General features: G+C 35.4%; 1 long non-coding RNA gene across 1 annotated transcript; it reads right to left on the bottom strand.

Annotated features, from left to right (window-relative positions):
• Positions 1-465: 465 nt before the first annotated feature.
• On the bottom strand, positions 466-3,337 carry LOC131381678 (uncharacterized). Its single transcript, XR_009210561.1, has 2 exons — positions 3,216-3,337; positions 466-626 (listed from the first exon to the last, which is right to left on the bottom strand). It is a non-coding gene; the product is annotated as an uncharacterized LOC131381678 (long non-coding RNA).
• Positions 3,338-23,780: the final 20,443 nt, after the last annotated feature.

Below are 23,780 nucleotides of genomic sequence, written 5' to 3'. Positions count from 1 at the left end.
CTTTAGAGAAGTATGCTTGACTTGAAGCATACCTGAAAACACTTAAGGCTGAACACTCTGTAAGCTTCTCTTCCAGTGAAGAGACCCTTCTTCTCTTTTCTAATATTATAGAGACAGTTTAATACTGTTCTTAGAAACAAGAGAAAAACAATATACATTTCGACACCAAATAGCCTGAACTTGGCTATTGAATATTAAAATATGTTACAAAGAATACCAGATACATTCCACCTTGAGACTTGAGGAAGTTGGGCCCAGGTGTAATTCCTCCAGCTGCGGGGAGGAGGACACCCTGGTCTCAATGGTTACCTTATCAATAAAATACTCCTGAGTCATTCTTGAACATTCCTGCTTGTCTATAAATAAGTGCTCCTGTTGAAATGTCAGAGTCAAAATTAGTGCTTATCATAATAAGCTACAAGATGAAGAAAACCACTAGTGTTACAGAATTTTGGATGTACAATAGGACTTTCAAAAAAAATCTATTTCACACTTTTATAGGCCCGAATTGCTGAAAACGGTCATTCAGTGATCATATCAATGTTAGAATCACGGTGAGAAGTGAAATCTTGTGTGTTTTCATATCAATGTCAGAATCATGGTGAGAAGTGAAGTCTTGGAGGGACCTAAAGAAAAGAAAGAAGAAAGGAACAAAGGGTAGGAGGAAGGAAGGGAGGGGAAAATAACAAGAGTCATTTATCATATAGGTACTATATATTGTTATGCAAAAAGGTCAAATAAACGAGATAAACATTCAAATTGTAGAGATTCAGATCTTTATACTACTATTCCTGAATTTCCCAAAGGGTAGACAGAGGTTAAAGAAAACATCGATCTATCATTAATCTTCTACTACTAATATTTTCCCTACCCCTATTCTTAATTCTTATCTCTAGCTCAAATGCAAATTAATAATACTTTCTCATGAAATGCACTGTGGAGAACTTTTTAGGAAACTAATACTTCACTTATGAATGTGTTACCAGTAGCAAATCCATATGGGCCTACAGCAAGCTCAATTCTTGCCTCCTCAGAAGAAAGAATTTGTCTGGGGGACATAAGGCAGAAGAGACTGAGGCAAGTTTTCAAGCAGGAGTGAAAGTTTATTAAAAAGCTTTATAGCAGGAATGAACAGAAGTAAAATACAGTTGGCAGACAGCCAAGCTGGTGACTTGAGAGATCAAGTGCCTGGCTTGACCTTTGACTTAGGGTTTAATATGTTGACATGTTTCTGGGGTCTTGCATCCCTTCTCCCCTGATTCTTCCCTTGGTGTGGGCTGTCCGCATGCACAGTGGCCTGCCAGCACTTGGAAGGGGCCGCATGCACAGTGTGTTTAGGGAGGTTATAAGCATGCTCATTGAGGTGTTCTTTACCTACCAATCAAATGTTGCTAGAAGGTCATATACCGGTTAAACTCTGCCATTTTTGCCTGTTACTGTGCATACATGAGCTCACTCGCCCAACTCCAGAGATCTTTTTGGGAAGCTGCTGATCACCAACTTTAGTTGTTTCTATCTATTGGAAGACTGCCTTTCCCTGGCACCAGCTGGGACCAATTATTATTTTAGAGAGCCAGCTTAACAACCTCCTGACCATCACCTGATGGTCCCCTGATATTACTGGTGGCAGGGGTCCTTCTCTTGTCCTGCTCATGTCTAACTAGCTACCTACTGTATCAAATAGTGTTCAATCCTCCTTCTATTATATAGCAACTGTCTTCAAAAAATTTACCTTTAGTCGTTTAATTGAATTACCTAAGACAGCAATTTCAGCAATAGACTCAAATTTTCCATTGGAAAGAAGTCTAAGAATACATATAAGCAACTGAAAAAAGATAATTTTGTTTTTATAGAAGTAATAAAATTTTTCGATAGTACAACAAAAATTCAGACTTATGATAAAACATATTTTTTACTTTATTTTAAATTTCTTTTGATTTGGGGGTTGGTAACACATAGCTATTTTTCATTATTTGTATGTGAATTTTATTTTTTCCTAAATTAGACTTCTCTCTAGGAAAAATATAATTAATCTTAGAAAATATTACTGTACTGAAGTATCCAGAATCCACTCTAGATTAGGACTCAATGGCATGTGTTATCTGAAATACATGTATCTTTCTGAAATATCATGAATTACTTCTCTGATAACATTATAGTATGTACACAGACTAAAATTAAGGCTTACTCTTTTTTTTTTTTTTTGATGGAGTTTTGCTCTCGTTGCCCAGGTTGGAGTCCAGTGACGCAACCTTGGCTCACTGCAACCTCCGCCTCCCGGGTTCAAGAAATTCTCCTGCCTCAGCCTCCCAAGTAGCTGGGATTACAGACGCCCACCACCAGGTCCCGCTAATTTTGTGTGTAGTGTATTTTTAGTAGAGATGGGGTTTCACCATGTTGGCCAGGCTGGTCTCGAACTCCTGACCTCAGGTGATCCGCCTGCCTCGTCCTCCCAAAGTGCTGGGATTACAGGCGTGAGCAACCATGCCAGGCCCCATTTAAGGCTGACTCTTTATCAGCATGTTTTTCCATGGGTTATTTTGTGGAATATTTAAGACAATATTTAATTTATTATCACTTGTTCCTTTTAATATTATTTGGCCACGTCTAGTTTGATCAAACAGAAACTTTCATAAGTTGAAAGTTTTAAAATGCAAATATTGGAACTACCTAAAATTCAATAAAACTTCAAAAGAAATAGATCAATAGTGATGTGTTATCTGTGTGCCTTTGTTCATTCTCTTTGTTCCTCCCATATAACTCTCTGCACTTACTGTCTCTCTGGCTGACCTGCATTATTTAAGGCCCAGTTCATTTGCAACTCCTCATTGAAGCCCTCAGGAATGTTTTATGGCTATTAGCTCCTTTGTTTTGGGGAGCTGGATATTAAAACAGTTTATGCTTGTAAGGATAAACCTGATTTAGAGGTTCAAGTAAATAGCTAATATTGTTCATTTTTAATAGCTGCAAAATTGGTTTTTGGGGGGTTTTATTTCTGAGATGAGATCTTACTCTGTCACCCAGGGGAGCTGAAGTGCAATGGTGCAATCACACTGCAGTCTGGACATACCCAGGCTCAGGTCATCCTACCCCCTCATCTTCCCAAATACCTGAGATTACAGGCACAAGGCACTATGTGCCACACTAATTTCTGTTTGTTTTCACCATGTGGCCCAGACTGGTCTTGAACTCCTGGGCTCAAAGGATCCACCCACCTTGGCCTCCCAAAGTGGTGGATTACAGGTATGAGCCACCATGCCTGGCCTTGTATGGGAATCAAAAAGTGATTGAGGCAGGTCTCCATGGAGTAGAGGTTTATTTAGCCAAAGATGAGGAGTAGGCTGTTTATGGGGTGAAGGAAGACTAGTCCACATTAGAGACTTTTATATCTAATAATATTTTAAATTTATTAAAAGAAATTCTCCTAATTCTCCCCAACACATATAATCTCTCTCTCTCTCTCTCTCACACACACACACACACACACAAACACACACACACACACACACAAATGGCTTCTCCAACACCTCAATAAAGCACAACCCGATTCTTTCATCTTGTCAGATACTCCAGACTCCTCTCTTTTACTCTCTACATGATTAGATCCAGAAGGTCATGCTGTTATTTCTGTCTCCAAAACAGTGAAAATTGGTCTTTCTCACTGATGCAACAGCCACTTTGGTCAATACCTTCATCTCTTCTCACCTGGACACGGTTGACACCTTCCTTACTGGTCTTTTTGAGTCTTTGCTTTGGTTTCTGATCTTGTGCTAGGCAGAATGAACCTCATTCAAACCTCCCACAATGTGTCATCATACCATACAGAGTCAAAACCTAAGTCCCACAAAGCCCCTACAAGGCTTCCTTCCTCCCTCATTATGCCTCCTGCTTGATGCTTCATCACTCTTCCTTTATTTCTCCGTAGCAAGGTGGACTTCTTGTTTTCTAACATGCTGAGTCTCTGTTCCCCAGGACTTTTGCATTTGTTTCTTTTGCCAGCTATAAAAACCCCACATATTCACATAGCTATCACTGTTATTTCTTTCAGACTTTTTCTTTTATCTCAACTTTATTATTATTATTGTGTTGTTATTATTGTTATTATTTTTGTAGAGACAGGGTCTTGCTCTGTTGCCCAGGGCAGTCTTGAACTCCCGGCCTCTAGTGATCCTCCCACCTTACCCTCCCAGAACTTTTCTCTAAGGTCACATTCCCAATGAGGACATTTCTGAGACTTTCACTGTCCTATTACTCTGTAAGTCTGAGGGACACCTTAGCTTTATTTTTTTTTATCGGCATCTGAAAATATGCATACTTCAACTTCTTTATTTGATTATTTTTCAGAGTCTTTTCACTTGGATGGATAGGAACTTTTATCTGTGTTGGTCACTGCTGTATTCTCAGAACTGGAAGAGCGTCTGAGGAGCCACAGGAGCATCTGTGACCCGTGCTTTTTCCAAAGGGGCTTTTGTGAACTTCAGTATTTAAAGGAGCAAGAGCAAACAGGAGGGAAAAAGAAGGAGAGATAGCAGGCAATGAGGCAGATGGTTACATTCTCGTGAGGCTCTGTTTTGCCATAGTAAATCTACTTTTTAGAAGCGAAAGAGGAAGCAGACGAAAAAGTCAATTAGGCACTGTCATTTGCTCAGTAAATCTACATTTTACATAAGATAAGTAAGCAAGAGAGAGTAGAGGAAATGAGGCTATGATACAAGTTGTGAAATTACAGCTATGTGTTTAGGAACTAAAGGAAAGCAATTTTTTGTATGACTCAGTTCCCAAGCTGAACTTTCCCTTTGGCATAATGAGTTTGGGGTCCCAGTATTCAATTTTCTTTCACAGGTTTAATATGATCTATCTTTACCAAAAATATAAGTATATAATACATATTTATAGCTCCCTGAATTTTAATTTGAAAAGTAACTATAGCTACATATCTGCAAATATAATATCAATCGTACATGTAACTGTGTGGTAAATACACTTAATGCAGTGTGTTTAACATGGGTCAGAGTACATTCACCCATTCACCCATCCGTGACACTCTCTGTCATTTACAGAGTAGTTGTTAACTTGATCATGCAATTATTTTTTAAAACCGTAACATATATTTACATTCAGTTTCAAAACTTAAATAATGTAAATATGTGGCCAGGCCCAGTGGCTCAAGTCGGTAATCCCAGCACTTTGGGAGGCCAAGGCTGGCAGATCACGAGGTCAGGAAATTGAGACCATCTTGGCTAACATGGTGAAACCCAGTCTCTACTAAAAAAAAGATACAAAAAATTAGCTAGGCGTGGTGCTGGGCACCTGTAGTGCCAGCTACTCAGAAGGCTGAGGCAGGAGAATGGCGTGAACCCGGGAGGCGGAGCTTGCAGTGAGCTGAGATCACGCCACTGCACTCCAGCCTGGGCAACAGAACGAGACTCCGTCTCAAAAAAAAAAAAAGAAGTAAATATGTTTAATATTTTAAAAATTCCATCTACATTGCCAAATGATTTGATTCAGTCAGATTTTTTCCTCTAATCGTAAGTCCCTTGTTGTTACCCACTTGTTTGCAGCTGAATTTAAGTTTGTAGTTAGAGAGTTGGGTAAAATATTCAAGAGTATATGTAAAGACTATTGGGAATAATATAATTTTTAAATGATAAATGATACTTTAAAAATATATAAATGATAAGAAGCCATTAGTGTAGATAATCACCTATAGCAGGGATTCCCAGATTTGTTTGCACATTAGAGTCATTGGCATACTTCATAAAGATCTAGAAACCCCATGCAATACTGATAACTTATAGGTACAGTATTAGCACATCCTAAGTGATGTTAATGTATAAAGTTGAGAACTAATGACTTGGATGAGATTTTAGATGGTTATTAAAGCTGTCACTGAGAGTGAGATCTTGCAGAAAGAGTATCTAGAGTAAAATGTGAAGAGGTCTCAGAAATGTGCCTGAGCATAATTAAATATGGTAGGAAAAGTATGAGGAAGCAATGAAGACTAAGAAGAGGCTCTCAACAAGTTTGGGGGAAATTTGTGAAATGACACCCAGGAGCCAAGAGGGAAGGGTGTTTCTCATTTTTCACAGTGCTGAATGCTGCTGAGGGTCCTATTACAATATAGGCCAGTGTAGATGTTATAGATGGCCTTGGGATAACTATATGGTTGTGAGCAGAAACCAGATGTCAGAGAATATAAAATGCAATGACCAGTAAATACGAACAATCATTGGAAAGGATGATTGTAAGGGAAAGAAGGTGATAAACTGATACTGAGCTAGAAAATTGAGTTGATTCCCGAGAAAGTGCTTTTTATTTCTTTTTTTTTTTCCTAAAGACAGAAAAGAAAAGCACATAAATGCTGAAGTAGTGATCGAATGGACTGAAAATAAAAGAGAGAAGGCAAACATGATAGTGAAAAAAATCCCTAAGAATGAGGGATGGGTGGGGGAAGGGTGTGGTCATAGGGTCATAGTGGATGAAGTTGGAGGTAGAGAAATATTTGTTTTGCTCTGATTATTTATTTTCTGTCATTTTGCCGTTCCACTGAATTACCATGTAAGACATGATATGTGTATAGACTACGGAACAAGTTTTTAAAAAAGGAGACATTGTCTTATCTCTGTCCACAAGGACAGAGATATACTAGGAAAGGCAGATACCTAAGCAAGTTGTTGCTATGTGGTAGAAATTGCAACAGAAGCCAAGAGGGTGGAAGGGTTCAGTTCTGGGGGGATTCGGTTCATGGAGGATGGCCATACAAAGGAAATTTATTAAAGATTGGTTTAGTAAAACAGAGTAAAGGCATTCATCGGAGAGAAGAAAACTATTAGTAACTATTTTTCAATGTCTGATCATTGCCAATAGGGAACTAGAAACTTTACAAACCTTAAAAGCATTCGGTTCTTTGAATACCATGGGTTAGGTATTATTATTATTCCCAAATGATAGATAAAGCAAGCTTGGCTCAGAGAAAATAATTTTTAAAGGATACAGGTTTTAAATGGAAAATCATGATTCTCATACAAATATAAATAGAAGGTGGCAATTTTAATATATTCATTAATAAGGGAACTAATAAGATGTTACAACTGGTTCTAATTTAAAGGTGTATACACACGTACACATAGAAAAGCAACGCTGAAATCAATGTATAAATAGATGCTAAGTTGCCTTCTGTTATAGTTTTTTTTTGTTAGCTAAACTGTGTTTTTTGTGTCAGACTGTTCCTTCACCAGGTAGAATTTGTATGTCTTTGGACTATAAACAACATAGAACCTTCTTATTACATTTTACCCTCCCCTCACCCATAGAAACAAATAATTGAAAGATTATGCTAAACAATGCCTTGTTTTTTTCAATAAAGACTCCCATGAATATTTGAGGGATTTTTTATAAGTCTGACACAATAGTTCCCCCTACAAATGTTTTGTTTTGTTTTGTTTGAGACGGAGTCTTGTTCTGTCACCCAGGCTGTAGTGCAGTGGCGTGATCTCGGCCCACTGCAAGTTCCGCCTCCCGGGTTCACGCCATTCTCCTGCCTCAGTCTCCTGAGTAGCTGGGACTACAGGCGCCCGCCACCACGCCTGGCAAATTTTTTTGTATTTTTTAGCAGAGACGGGGTTTCACCGTGTTAGCCAGGATGGTCTCCATCTCCTGACCTCGTGATCCGCCTGCCTCGGCCTCCCAAAGTGCTGGGATTATAGGCGTGAGCCACTGCACCCGGCCTTACCCCTACAAATGAATTGCTCAGCTTTCAGAGATAATTAGAATCTGTATTCTAAAAATACAAAATCCACAATTGCACACTGATTTGAACTGATCCAGTGTGTTATACATTGAGTAGTGGTGGGTTGGGTCTTCCCTTTTAAATCAGTGTAGTATATTTGGATAACAACTAGTTGATTTTAAAATTGTAATCTTAAAACCATTGAACTTTGGGCACTGGCAAAAGTAGCATGTGTGAAAGAAGATTAACCTGCCACTTTTATGTCGTTAATATGTTACTCTAATGACACTAAGTGACCTGCTTTCCATAAGGTCAGCTGCACAAGCATTTACATAGAATATTCTGTTATAAACTTTCAGGCGAATTAAGACATCGAGCACAAGAATTGTGGATATTTGAAAGAAAAATGAATTCCTATATCTGTGTTATGTATTTCCTATAATGTCTCTGGTGCTTAAAAATAATTACAACAAAACATGTTCAGAACAGCAGTTGCTTACTATAGCACTTAGAGAACAAAATGGATCACACTTCAAATGCATAAATGCAAAAGAACTAAGATAGTTTAGTGCCACAATATTTATTGGAATTTGAGAAGAAGGATTTCTCTCTGGATATGATGTATACCAGAAAGCCACAGGGTGATAATGTGGTCAGTTAGGCATGATTTTCTATTTAAACTGAGTTGAAAAACATATGTTACTATCTGTGTACTCTACTGAATTTCAAACACATAGAACAAACAAAACAGTACTTCTGATAAAAGTAGCTCATGCACTGTTTAATGCCAAGTACATTCTCTTGAAACAGAATGAAATCACTTGCTTTAAAAATGTATAATATAATCTCTTAAAGGCAAATGCCATGTCAGTCACGTAAATTATAAATGAAGGACCCAAGTTTAGGACTCAAGAAAAAAATAAATCTTGATACAGTCATCACAAAGAGTACCCTTTCATGTAATTTTTATGCCTAGAGACAAGGGACCAATCCAATATTAGCATAATGTACTTAAGCCTGTACTGCTAAGTTGTATTCTAATGAACAAATACAAGATTTAAGACATTTCATTGTGATGATTACAGCTAGCCCTAAAATATGTTAATTTTCTTCCTGCTTAGCTTGTTTTCAAGTGCTTGATTCTTTTCATTCACCATGTGAATTACCTTTAAGAATGTGTTCACAACTGAAATTGAATACAGACCATATCCAGGTCATATCATTTTAACCTGCTTTTTTTTTTAAACCTATTCCATTAATGCCATATTCTTTGTTGCACCAAAGGATATTCTATCTAGATTTTTATATTAATTACAATACTGGTTTACTTTTCATGTTTTGACATTCAGTCTTACAAAAGGAACTGGTTAATGGCAAAAGCCTTGCAAATTCTCTTGATTATTCTATTTTCTTTAGATACTTAGCATAACACATTTCTTTATGAAGACAATAATTTCAAAGTGTCACTATGAAAACCCAAACAAAGTAGTTAGAATTGCTCTGTCAAGCGGCTTTTTGTCATTCATTGTGTTCTTTGAAGAATTATATTTTTTTGTCGCAGCTTCAGTTTAGAACCTTCTAGTTAATAACTCATCTTGAATTTTACAAGAGAGACTAGTCTAACATAGTTGACATCTATTGAGCACTTTTGTGCCAGGTACTGCTTAATACTTTATATAAACAATCTCATTTATTTCTTACCATGACACAATGATGTTGAGTTAACATGTAAACCGAGGAAGGGAAAACTGAAGCGTCAATACTAAAGGACATTTTCCAATGTCATAGAGTTACTAAGATGCAGGGCTGACACACTCCTCATATCTGCTTGACAAGAACATATATCTTGTTTTAATTAAATTATATACAATGACATGTGAGCAATTTATGTCTATTTTCTGGGATCTTGAGCAACTTTTAGTTACCATTCTCTTTTATTGTGGATGGCAATAGTTATAATAGTAATTAATATCATTATGAATAATTGGTGTTTGGAATGCACTTAGTCTGCTCTTATTAACTCAAATGAAATCAGTGGTTTCCATTCAGTGATGCAAGATACAACATCACATTCTCAGATTCTTCTTAACACCTGAGTATTTAGGTTTACAGTAGGAAGATGCAATCCATCTTCCAACCATGCATTCTGTTCCTGCATACAATGCTGCTGTGCCATGAGACTTTTCCTGCAGGCTTCTTTTTCTAATTAAAGCCTGTAACCACAGATATGTTCTCTTAGCCAAGCATCTCTATGCTTGGGTAAAATGAATTTGAAATATATCGACTAAGCCTTGAAAGATAAATATATGAAAAAGTAGGCTTTGGGCAAATTTGTAAAAACTGAAGGATTTGCTCTGCTCATGTTAGGAAGATGAGAACAGGGTTGGACATTGGTCTTGCTTGATAATAAGTAAACTATCTTTGGGGCTTTAAAAGTTTCTAGTAATGATTGTGAGTGCAATAAATTTTTTCTTTGCTTTGCTTTCTTTGGATGTACAGGGGACAATAGCTATGATTATGTCAATAATATATCTGAAGGAAATTATGGGAAAAGAAATGTTAAAAAGAAAGAAAAAGGAAGGAAAGAAAGGAGAGAATAAAGGAAAAGGAAGAAAGGAATGGTATAGTTTTGTGGAAGCAACCTTGAGACAGTAAATTTAATAATCACAGAAATGAAATAGAAAAGAGTATAGTACTTTTTTATACAAGAATAAAGCTTTTTAAAAAAGTAATGTGAAATGACATTTCCATGAAGGAGGCTATTTCTTTTTTCCTGAGATTTTGCTTGACTTTTCCTTCAATTTGTCCCTAGAAGGAATTGGGTAGGTGGAGGAGGCTTATGGCTGAGAACAATAGATACTAATTCTCATATGTTATCTGGTCCCTGGTGTCTGACACTCTAATTACATCCAGTGTTGCAAAGGAAGTAAACCATGGCAAGGGATCAAAGGGATTTTGAGTCTGAAGAAGAAGATGGAAGTTTAGGAAACTGTGTTTTAGCAAGCAGTTGATGGCACCAGGCATGGATTTCTGCCTCTTCTCCCTGGTTGGAGAAGGCTCTAGAGAAAATCTTGTTTTAACATGAAGATGTTATTCTATATATAAGGAATTAATGCTCACTTGCTGAGTTTGCAGAGCTATGAAATCTGTAAAGTATGTTTTGTATTTCCAGAGGAAAAATAGAAAGCCAAGGAAAGAGAGGGAGTAATGGAAAAGAGAGGATACAAGTGGAGACTTCCATAAAATGCATACAGGAAGGAGTGAGTTTTCATTGGTTAAAAGTAAGCCTCTGCTGGCTATCCATGCACCACCCCAAACAGCTACAATAGGTTTCCCAGGGGACAAAGAGACTCCTGTACATACTATGTACAGGCTCTGGCCACTAGAATTGCGTGCAGTGCAGTTGGCTGAAGGGTGGCAGTGGTTGTTCTCCATCAGTCCCCTAATGGGCCACAGGAAAGAGCCAGTATCCTGTGATCAAAGATGAGAAATCTTTGCAGCAGCTATGGAGCTGGGTCTCTGTGTCTCACCTTGGAGACAGGACTAAGGTGTGTTGGCCCCTTTGCTATGTAGCAAACTTCTCAGAAGGAAGACTCTGGAGAAATGGAGGAATCTCAGGGAGAAATCTTGGGGCAGTGAGTGAGATAATGATGTGTAAAGCTGACTGATTGTTTACCTCGTTGAAGCTATTTTAGAATGAGAGTGACTAGAATTTCTTAGAACAACATTCTGTTTTCCTCTGCCAAGAAATATGATGGCTCCAAACAAAAAATTAGGTTCAGTTAGGAAAAGAGATTCAGGTTTCACACTTCAGGTTTCTGACTGCCCAGCTCATCCCTGTTATAGTTCCACAGGGACACTTTTCTTTGACCCACCTCAGTGGGTCTTTTTTTGTGTGTGACAATGCTGAAATGGTCTTACTCTTTGTCTGATTCTTAGAGAAAACCAAGGTTTATCTAAGTAAGTGTACCTTAGATAAAAGAAGAATAGAGAATTTTAAAGTCTATGTAGCTCTTGATATTATTTTATTAAAATATAAATATAATATCTCAAAGATTCTTAAATCTATTTTGCCCCATCAACAATCCATCCCAACAAGCACATTCAGATCTTTATCTAGAGATACAAAAATATGCTATGGAATTACAATTGCAACACAAAAGGGAACAATATTTATATGGCACAATTCACAATAGCAGACTGGCACTGTGTCCTTAGCATCCTGATATATTTAATGCAATGAGTCTTTGGAATCAGAGAGAATATAAAATTCATGCAGACATATCAAAAGACTAAGTTTGTTAGGTATTTATCGGGTTCATTAAAGTGTATTATTGGAATGTAGAATTACGTAACTTGATTAGAGTACCAAACCAGGAGTGGGAGAAGGAACTGCACACAGTGACTGTGTTTCTGTTTGATGAGTTCTCTGACTAGTTCTCTGACTCTGATTAGTTGATTAGTTCTCTGACTGTTTCTATATATAGTGTTTTTCCAGTACTTTATAGTTTCTCTGCTATAAAATTGGATGTGCAATTTTTTGTAGACCATTTTTGAGAAAGTCATATGGATTATGAGATCTGGGTATGAAAGCTGAAAGAGGCTGAGTAGCTACATGTACCTCAAATTTTAATTCGACACTCTTGTCTGCCACGTGAATTCATCAAGATTAACATGTTTTGTGGTTATGCAAGCTAAAATCCCTAAAAATGCAATTTATCTGAAACAAATCATGTGTTAACTTTGATCTATTCTCAGGAAAATATGAAAACATATTTAAAATAAAGCAAATATGAATATAAAATACAAAAATAAAGGAGTTTTATAAGAGGAGTAATGACTACAGGGAGGCTTATGGAAGAGTCAGCGTTCATATTGAGTTTTGAAGTGTGAGAAGTGTCCAGTGATAGGTTTGAAATTGAATAAAAAAGGTATAGAGGGGAGAAAACAAGCAAATATATTTGGAAAAAACTTGCAATTTGGTTTTAACTTAATCACAGATCACCAAAAATAAAATAGTAGAAGGTTGGTAAAACAGGGCGAGCTTCAAGTGCCAGGTTAGCATATCTGCACTCCATCTGACCAAAGGGAAATAATTGGGCATCTCTAGCAAAGAAATGACAGAAAAAGTACTGTGTGTCTTAATGAGAGATGAAGTCAATATGATGGTTAGAAGTCAGAAAATGATAGCGGGATCGTGAGGAAGTGATAAAAAAGACCCAGTTTTCACGAGATGAACAAGTAGACTGGGGTCCAGACTGCGGGGTCCTATTCCAAGTAGAGCAGTTGAGGGCACGATAAGAGTTTTTCTAGGGTCTGGATGCCATGGGTGGAGAGGGAACCTTGTAGGAAATAGACAGAAAACCTGATGTTAGAAAGGCACTGTATTAGTTTGTTCTCACACTGCTATAAAGGAATAACTGAGATGCGGTAATTTATAAAGAAAAGAGATTTACCTGTATACATATGTAATAAACCTGCACATTGTGCACATGTACCCTAGAACTTAAAGTATAATTAAAAAAAAAAAGAAAAGAGATTTAATTGGCTCATAGCTCTGCAGGCTGTAAATAAAACATGTCACCATCATCACCATCTGCTTGGCTTCTGGAGAGGCCTAAGGAAAATCACAATCATGGCAGAAGGTGAAGGGAAAGCTGACACTTCTTACATGATGGGAGCAGGAGGAAGAGACAACAAGGGAGGAGGTCCCACACACGTTTAAACAACCAGATCTCCTGAGAACTTGCTCACTATGCAGTACCAACAGGGGATGGTACTAAACCATTCATGAGAGCCCCACCCCCTTGATCCCGTCACCTCCCACAAGGCCCCGCCTCCCAAACTAGGACTACAGTTCTACATGAGATTTTGTTGGGGACACAGATCCAAACTACACCGGGCACTTTAGAGAGGTTTTAATGCTTTATAATCTTAGTGGCATTTTCGGAAAATAGTCTTTTTTACACACAAGTGCCAGTAACTTTTTTGGGAGTTTGTAAATAAACTCCCACTTTGGTAGAGTAAAAAGAAATGACAAACAATAAAAATAAACCTAAAGTAAAGATCCTGTGACTTATTTCTCTTCTATAACCTTGAATTTTCCATTTCTTACTTTAAGTTAGATCAGCATTTCCCAGAGGTCCATAGTGTTCCACCAGGTGCTAATCGATGTTACAAAATGCAACAATTCAAACAAAACACAATAGCACCTCCATGCTCAATAAAGTTGTACAAGTTCTGGAGCAAAAACTATATAGTTTTCATTACCCCAGTATTTTCAATGACATTAATAAACTACTTTGTATTTTAAAGTCCAAGTAGAGAATATACTATGCAGCAGTTTACAAAATTAGTTGAACATCGAAGTAATTTTGTTTTATTTTTAGTAGAACATTGCATGGGTCTAGAAGTTCTCAGAACATTTCCTGAAACACTAGGGACTTGCAGCCATTCTCATCATCCCTCTGGGAGGAAGTTTACGTTTGTGAGTAACTATAACGCTTATCAACTACAAAATTTAGACTATGTCACATGATCAACATAATCATCTCATTTTATAGTAAGTAAAATGTGTTATTGTCATCCAAGATTATCATTTTGATATATGCATAAAAGCTTATGTTGAACATAATTTGTAAGCATTAGTCAAAGATAATTTCAACTAATATTAGGCTTATTATTCAAAGCACCTGACTATCTCAATTAAGTACATTCTTTTGGAAATTGTTTATGTAAAACAGTGAAAGATGATTTTGCCCCCACATAGGTATGTGTACTGCTGAAAGTATAATATGTAATATTTAACTTACAAATATATAATATTGAATTGTTTCTCTTCAAAAGCCAGAGCACAGAAATAATAACGTGTCTTTTTAAGATGGAGAAACTACAACAAATAAAGATTTATCCTCTAATATAAACTTTTAAAACAGGTGCCTTCATTTTGGCATGAACTCAATTTTTCTTCCGAGTCAAAGAATATGAAATTGCATTTAAATAAATGCTTCTTTAGACAGCTGTCAGCAAAGACTTATGCTTTACCTAGAATTTGTTCTGCTCTGATATTTGCTGAAATTTAAAGATGTGCCTGGACATTTATTGTAGGAATATATGCTTCTCAAAAAAAAGATAAAATTCTAAAGGCAAAAGCAAAATAGTTTAATTGGTTTATAATAGTACATCTTGAACAAAAATGGTAGATTAACAATTTATTGTATTTTTTATGATTAATAAAATATTAATTTTTCTGTATAAGCCTTGGTTTTATTCTCTTTTCATTAAATCTGTGGCTCCCTTCTGATTCCTTATGTTTTTATCTTTATGAAAACTCTACCATTCTCAAAATAAAATGGGTCATCAAAATCTTGAATAGGAAATACAATTGAGTGCATAAAATATCCAGTAATGAACATATGGTACATCATAAAACTTGCTTAATAGTCTTTTCAAGGCAGAACACTAGTAAATAATCATGTGTATTTTGTAAAAAGAAAAATTATGTGCTAATGCTAATACATAAATAATAACTAAAAAACTATTTATACTACTCTCCTTTTCCCCCTTCTATAACTCTCTTTGCTATCATATCTCTCTTCTGCCATCTCCTTTCTGTTGTCTTCTTTCTTCTCCAAGGTCAAAATGCATATCATTTCCAAGTTAAATGTGGGGCTCTAATTAGTGGCTTATCTCATTACAAAGCCAAATAATTTTCAATTAATTCAAACTTAACAAACTTGACAGCTTTCTATTCAGAATAGCACTGCCTCAATTACAACTGTGTTTTCACTAAGTTTAAATAATTATGTGTATTCTGCAATATAGAATTTATATTTTTAAGAAGATCATCACTAGCCAGGACTGGAGTAATCTGAATACAATAATATTAGAATATCTACTTGCAACCACAATATTATAATCACTTAAATATGATGTGATAATAAGAGATCTTAAATTTCAAGTTTCAGCTGTTTCTCAACATCATTTTTCTGGTTTTTAAAGTCACTTTCCACATCAATAATGTCATTTGCACAAATTTATAAATTCCCAGTCACATCACAATCAAACAATATTTAAACTCATGGATTAAACAATTTTCAAAATGAGTAAAAGTTATCATTATATACTGGAAGTGTATTAAATCTTGAAAGCTTCTTCTCATCTTATTGAAAACAAAAATTAATCCTTACAGAGTTTGTATGTCTTGCCAAAGCTCACACTGCTAGTTAGAAGAGTCAGGATTAATGCTGTCTTCTATTTTAATTGTTGTTTTGATCGTGTCATGCTTGTCTAGAGTTTAGTCATTAGGCAAGTATTCATTGAGACCCTAATATGTGACAGGCACTATTCTTAGTTCTAGGAATGAAGTCATGAAAATCAAAATCCGCACTTGAGGAAATTACATTCTTGTCGGGGCCAGAGAGACAAACAGTAGACAAACCAAAAATAATATAATGTTTAATCATAAGTGATAAGTACATGCCCATACAGCCACATAAGACAGAGCTACGATCTAGAGTTACTGGTTATCAAAGTAGCCTTTGTGAGACTTAAATTATGAAAAGATGTCAATCAAATACAGATCTAGAGGATGAGTGTTAGAAGCACAGTTAACTAATTGCAAGTGCAAAATCCACAATGTAGGAATGATCTTAAGCATATTTTGGAGAAGCAAGTTGCCAAGTGCAGTATAGTGAGTTGGAGGGAGATTGGTAAGAGGTGAAGTCAAAAAAGGATGCAGAAGGCAGATCATAGAGAGCTCGGTAGGCCCTTGCTAAAAGTTGGGCTTTTACATTATAGGCTTTAGCATAGAGTTTCAGGACTCCATGATATCAATTAGAATACTAAGTACAAATAGAATACAATACAATTATTTAGCATAGAGTTTAGCATAGAGTTTCAGGACTCCATGATATCAATTAGAATACTAAGTACAAATAGAATACAATACTAAATACGATAGAATACAATAATGTCACTTTTTTTCTTCTAGAAGACCATTGGCTAAGGTCTGAAGAGTGGATTTTAGGTAGAGCAAGGCTGGATCAGAGAGACAATTAGGAGGCTATTGAAAATGATGATAGAATCTGAGCTAGAAGCAATGGAGAAGAGTAGCATTGTATGGATTTATGATAGAGTTTGGAAATAAAGCCAGCAGAAACCAGGGGAGTGACAGAAAGAAACAAATTATGAGCTACTCCTAGATTCTTGGATTGAGAAATTGGGTAGATGGTAGTGTCTTTAACAGAGATGGGAGGAGACATGCAAGTGAATCTTGTTACTTTTTTTGTTTGTTCCTAAACATATTATTGATAAAAATAATTATGCATATAAGCACAGTGATATTTTTTGCAACAGTTTATAAAACTCTATTTTTGATCTACTGTCAAATTAGTAAACACTGCTGACATTAACACAGTGGCTACTATTTTAGGTAAATAATTGTTCTGTACTTCACATTTGATTGTGAAGGGAATAAACATTATTTATGAAGAATGACATTGTGAAATATTCTTTAATAAATTTCTCATATTTTTTCTATACATTCATCTAGAAATCTTTAGATGATTATTGACTGTTTTGTGTATTTACATATTAGTTTGTAGAATTCAACTTAATACATTCAGAGAGGATATGTGTTAATAAAATGTCAATATAGAAAAGTATTTATGATGTGTATACTTAGGATTTTAAAAAAGGGTAGCATGTATTTCTTAATTTTCCCATCTATCAAATAAGCTTAAGCTCTGAGCAAATGAGCACTATGCTCAAAAACTAATGGGGTCCATGCTAGTAGTTCTTAGTAGGCAAAATACCACAGATCCTTTATCAATAACCTAGATGCATACCCACAGATACCCCGAAGTAGTTAGTTCTTTCATTCATTTTCATCTAAGCTGATGTGACTGTATTGAAATTTTTTAAATCAGCAATTCCTCTCAAGGTACATGCAGGAGAAAGAAGAGAAATGAGTGGATGTCTCAAATGTATATGGTGAAAGGAAATGTTAAAGAAGATAGATAATTTATAACTATAGTGGGCACTTTGTACTGGAGTTTATGTAGAATATCTTGGTTATTATTTTCTTTAGTTGAAGAACCTCAGACTTTAGTGAGCCTAAGGTCATATACATTCCTAGTAGCAAAGCTAACACAGAAACTCAAATTCTTGAATTTCAAGTTAATGGAGTCAAACAATATTAAAACAAAATATAATGATTAAGTATAATTTTAGGCAATAATCAATAAAGGTTCTATATATGACACCTATGGTTTTGCTACAAAGTATCCAAGAATCCTAGAAATTGTACAAAAATTTTAAAAAAATTTTTAAGAGGATTTGCATATTCTATCACATTCTTAAATATACTCACTATCCCAAGTAAGTTAAGATTCATTATCTTAAAGACAAAAAAAAGTAAGTAAGTAGGGATACGTCAGAGTGCCTGTGAGAATATGTAACTCGTATTTTGGCAGCAATATATATGTTGGTCGCCTTCTTTGAGTACATATTATTACCCAAGGAAATTTGAAAGATAATTACATGTAGGTGTATGCATATGTGTGTATGAGTGTGTGCATAATAGATGTATGTGTGTAAAACTGTAAACTACAAATTCATCTATCTAGTTTTTTTCAGATATATACACCCACACACATAGAGAAATACAATATCAAGGCACGTTCTAACTGTGCACTGTCCCTCATTTCATCTCTAAAAGGAGGCACCCAGATAACAGCCATATTGCTACAAACTTCTCTCATAATCTCTTTTGGGGGCTGTTTGACACTATTTTCCTGAAAACCTGATTATTAAGCATGCTTTGTTTACATAATAAACAATTGCAGCACAAATCTAATCTTCAATAATGTTATGTTAAAGTCAGTGGAGGTACTTTATTGATTCTATTTTTAATACAGTTTTACGTCAGATATGTGGTTGAGAAAAAAACATAAACAATAAAGATGTTTTAATTTCAGAAAAGAAATGAAGATCAAATTTACTTGAAACTAACCAAATCAAATGACAAAAAAATCAGTTTCTATCCCAGTTCTGGCATTAGTGTTATAGAAGAAGGGGAAGTCAGTAGAAAGAGAAATGACAGAATGAGAACCATCTCATTTAAGAATAAAAGGTTTTTGTTCAGTGAGGCAACATATATAATAGGAAACATTTTAAAATACCCAGTTAACAAGTCTGATATCTGAAAAATGTATTAACTGCATAACTAATAACCATGACTTAAACTGTAAACTTTTTTCATATCACTGAAGTTAAGCAGGGAATTGTTTTATCAACACAAAATTATTTATCCTTGTTGTTTACCAAGAGCGTATCCATTGCATGTGTAACTATTACAACCTCCTAAAAAAATAGGATTGATTAATTCCTTTTCTCAACCATTGTTTTAAGCACCTGCTACTTAAATATTGTTCTAGCACTGCAGATTATAATTATTTGTATAATTGGTGAGATTACAGAAATAAAAATAAGAAAGAATTGATTAAAAAGAAGAGAATACAAACGACAGGAAAACGGCTTAAATTTAGAAACAGGAAAAACTATGGTGAATAGCCTTCAGACTTGGGTAATAAAAAGAGGAAATTTGAAAAATAATAATAGATTTTCTAAAGGTCTTCTAAGCTATCTTTAGGACTAATAAATATTGTAAGTTGGGGAGTATAAGGATATGAAGTTTGATCATATTATTAAAAAATTAGTAGTCACACAGATGACTTTGGCTTTGACATGGCAAACTGTAGAAAGACCTGGGCAGTTTTCAAGGAAGGGCGAAAATGTGGTATATGAGTGGGACAGCATTGGGCACAGTAGGTTTGGGAGTTATAAATCAGCAGGTGCTGCATGGCGTCTGTAGGAATGAACAGCTGAGCAAATCATCATTTCTTCATCCAAATGCCGAGAACCTAATAAGTGGTAAAAATGAACAGACATAGTCCCGTTATGGTGACTTTTTGTCTTCTATTTTTTATCTGCTTTTAATTTTAACATTACAAATTTTAATTTAAAAGGAAGCCATAATGTATTATCTTGCTCATTTAATTAATTACAGAAGTTAACAATGAGAAAGGAATGAAAGAAAGTCAAGGTAGGATCAGGGTAAGTTAGATTCTACTGCAGAAACAACCTTACAGTTTTCATGGCTGATTATAATAAATGTTTGTATCCTGCTCATCATACATTCACTGTGTTAGCTGAGGACTTTGTTTCCTATTTTGTTATTAGCTAAGCTAATGAAGCAGCCATTATCTTGTGAGTTGACAGTTGCTGTGACAGAGGGAAAAAGAACACTGACAATTAGATATAACATGGCGCATCCACTCAAAACTCATTTAATATGGTTAATTGTACCCACCATAGACAAGGAACCCATATGCAAGGGAGTGTGGGTGGATGTAATCCTGCCATGTGTTCAGCATATAGGGAAATAGAAGTATTTCCTCAGCTTCTACAATGAGATGGAGTAAGACTCCTTCAAAGCAATGTGAGACTGGTTAAAGGCTTTTTTTTTTCAAAATGTTAAAAATAGTGTTTGATAGCATGTGAAAATAATGGACTATCATACAATAATTTTTTTATATTATTATACTTTAAGTTCTGGGGTACATGTGCAGAACATGCAGTTTTGTTACATAGGTATACACGTGTCATGATGGTTTGCTGCACCCATCAACTCATCATCTACATTAGGAATTTCTCCTAATGCTATCCCTCCCCTAGCCCCCCACCCTCTGACAGGCCCCAGTGTGTGATATTCCCCTACCTGTGTCCATGTGTTCTCATTGTTCAACTCTCACTTATGAGCAAGAACATGTGGTGTTTAGTTTTCTGTTCTAGTGATAGTTTGCTGAGAATGATGGTTTCCACCTTCATCCATGTCCCTGCAAAGGACATGAACTTATCCTTTTTTATGGCTGCATAGTATTCCATGTGTATATGTGCCACATTTTCTTTATCTAGTCTATCATTGATGGACATTTGGGTTGGTTCCAAATCTTTGCTATTGTGAATAGTGCCACAATAAACATACGTGCTCATGTGTCTTTATAGTAGAATGATTTATAATCCTTTGGGTATATACCCAGTAATGGGATTGCTGGGTCAAATGGTATTTCTAGTCCTAGACCCTGGAGAAATCACACACTGTCTTCCACAATGGTTGAACTAATTTACCCTCCCACCAAAAGTGTAAAAGCATTCCTATTTCTCCACATCCTCTCCAGCATCTGTTGTTTCCTGACTTTTCAGTTAGAAAGACTTTTTTTTGTTTGTTTTTGTTTTGTTTTTTAAGGGTCAGGGGTATATACAATATTGAGTTCAATGTCTGGTGAATTTAATAACTTTTCTAAACTATTCAAGGATGATCTTTTGAATGTTGTTATTAATATAGGGATTGAAGACTCATAAAGTGGCTGGGATATATATTTGGTTGTTACTGGATAGAATTTATAGATAAAGTTGCAGAATGGGAATTTACTGAGGGCATGACAATTCAGAGAGACCAGAAAAACAGCAATGACAAATTGCAGTTGGTGTTGCAATGAGGAAGAGCAATTCCAGTAGTCAGAAAAGAAGGCAGAACAATGTGGACAATGCATTCAATGTATCTTACAAAGAAGTGTTTCTAGAAGTAAGTGGCACAGCATGTCAAATACTAAAACAAGTTGAATGAAGGAGAAAATGTTAATGGAATTGGCTTATAATAATATCTAACATGCAATCAACACTTACACCGGCCAGACCCCACTTTAAGACATACATATATGAACTCATCTCACTTTTAGACTCTTTATTACAGATGAGACATAATGAGTAAGTAAAAAACCCTGAGGTCACATGATCAACGAATTGCAGAGATAGAATTTGAACCAGACATTCTGGCTGCAGAATTCTGGTCTGTTCTTAAGCATTATTTTATATTTTAGTGTGTGTTTCTAGGTATGTTTCCCCCAATTAAAGCAAAGAAATAAAATGTGGATTACAAACTAGTGATAATGGTAAATGGGGCGTGGAGACAAGTACAGTCTATATGCTTGTGGAGTTTAAAAATAAAACAACACAGATATATTTTACATTATTAAATTAAAGCTGTGTTAAGATAAGATTGAAGTTTTCTGACCTGGTTTGTTTTTAGAAATAAGTCATTTAAACATCATTACTGGAAAAGATAGGAGAAAAATGAGTTAAACCTCGTAGAACACCCACTATTTATAATGTTTTCCATTAAACATTCAGTTATTGAATTTATTGAAATAGACACCTTCCTCAATTTGCAGAATATTAACTAACAGCATCGCAATTCGCAACTAGGTTTTTTTTGCTTCAGAACCCATATTCCTTTCAATGTGCCATATCAGGTGACACACAGTGAAAAAACTATTAGTGAGATGTTTTTTATGTGTTTAATAAAGGGATAGCAACTTAGATAGAAATACTAGAATTCAGTGAAATGAAACATTTTTATTTTTTTTCTGAAATTGAAAGTAAAGATACAAAAAGCATAGAGATAGAACTCTGTCAATTTGACAACGGCTATATATACACATGCATGTGAAATTAATAACAGTAGTAAAACAAACACTGACTACATATTTTAAGATCATTTGCTACCCAGCTATGATGTCCTCAAAGTAAATGAAGAAATCTCAATATGAGTTGATTATAATTGCTTCCAAAAAATGGCTGGAGATATTTATGCTCTGCTAAAATCTGTCACATGTCCATTATGTAGTGATATGTTAACTAGCTTACATTTCTTTTTGTTTGTTTGTTTTTTGAACAAGTTGGGCAGCAGTAACTGTCTTCAGTTATCGTCTGATAGGAAAAAATGTATTTCCAAGAATCATTCTTACAATTAAATTATCATGTCACATGTGGGTTTTGAATTTGTGTTTATTTTTCTTAAAATTATTTTAATCTATATTCTCTTTTGTTATTGTTGTTAGTACCAAGAAGACCAATTAAATTTTCTGATTCTTTGGACACGTTATTTTTAAGACAGTTGTGCCATGGGGACGAGGGCATAGATGTTTCTAGCCTATTTAGACAATTAATATTCTGAACTAGGCTTACATTAGGTGAAGAGGCATAAATGAAAAGAAAAAGGGAGGAAATATGTTTGACAAAGCAAAATCCCACATGCTTCTCTCTGTTTCTTCCTCCCTCAAGAGTGAAACAAGACAATTTTCTCTATAAGCTGTATGAGATAGAACAGTAGCAGTGTGATCTGTCAGTATGATGTTAAGCATAAGAAATTTTTCCCAGAGCAGCTACTTCACATATGCATGTAGATGCGTGTACATGTGTGTTTAGTTTTCTTATTATAATTCCCAGTATTCTACACTATTTGATTTAACATTTATGATTAGAGCCAATCCTCTATCCAGTGTAAATAAAATAAATACCCCCAATTTTAGTGCTCCAATGTACAAAAATCAAAACCTTATATGATTAAAGGAGTATCTGTAATCACTGAGTCTTTGAGTTTGTATATACAACAAAATGCCAGATGATAGAGAAAATGCCACATAATTGTCTATATCTAGGAGGTATATCTGACCTTGGTTTTCAATGTGGCATAGATACAGCCATTTAAAAATGAAATGATTTAGGTCATTCCATACCGAATTCTTGGAACTTAATGATTTAGAAGAAAGATGATAAACATGTAAAATTTTGGCAACTTCCTTGCTTTATTTCTAATGCTTGTTTACCTTAATAACTTAGTATGTTCTTTTATCATCATTTATCTATTCCCACTGTTTCTTAACCCTATTAAATCAATGCAATTACTTCACCTCTCTGTTTTTGTTTTCACACAGAATTTTTTTTTTTTTTTGACTGAGTCTCGCCCTGTTGGCCAGGCTGGAGTGCAGTGGCATGATCTCTGCTCACTGTAACCTCCCCCTCCCGGGTTCAAGCGATTCTCCTACCTCAGCCTCCCAAGTAGCTGGGAGTACAGGCGCCCGCCACCACTCCTGGCTAATTTTTTGTATTTTAGTAGAGATGGGGTTTCACCGTGTTGCCCAGGCTG

The sequence above is a fragment of the Hylobates moloch genome, unplaced genomic scaffold, assembly GCF_009828535.3.
Source record: "Hylobates moloch isolate HMO894 unplaced genomic scaffold, HMol_V3 SCAFFOLD_17, whole genome shotgun sequence".
Taxonomy (NCBI): Eukaryota; Metazoa; Chordata; class Mammalia; order Primates; family Hylobatidae; genus Hylobates; species Hylobates moloch.
Note: the sequence above shows the minus strand (reverse complement) of the source record. Positions and strands in the feature narration are given on the sequence as shown.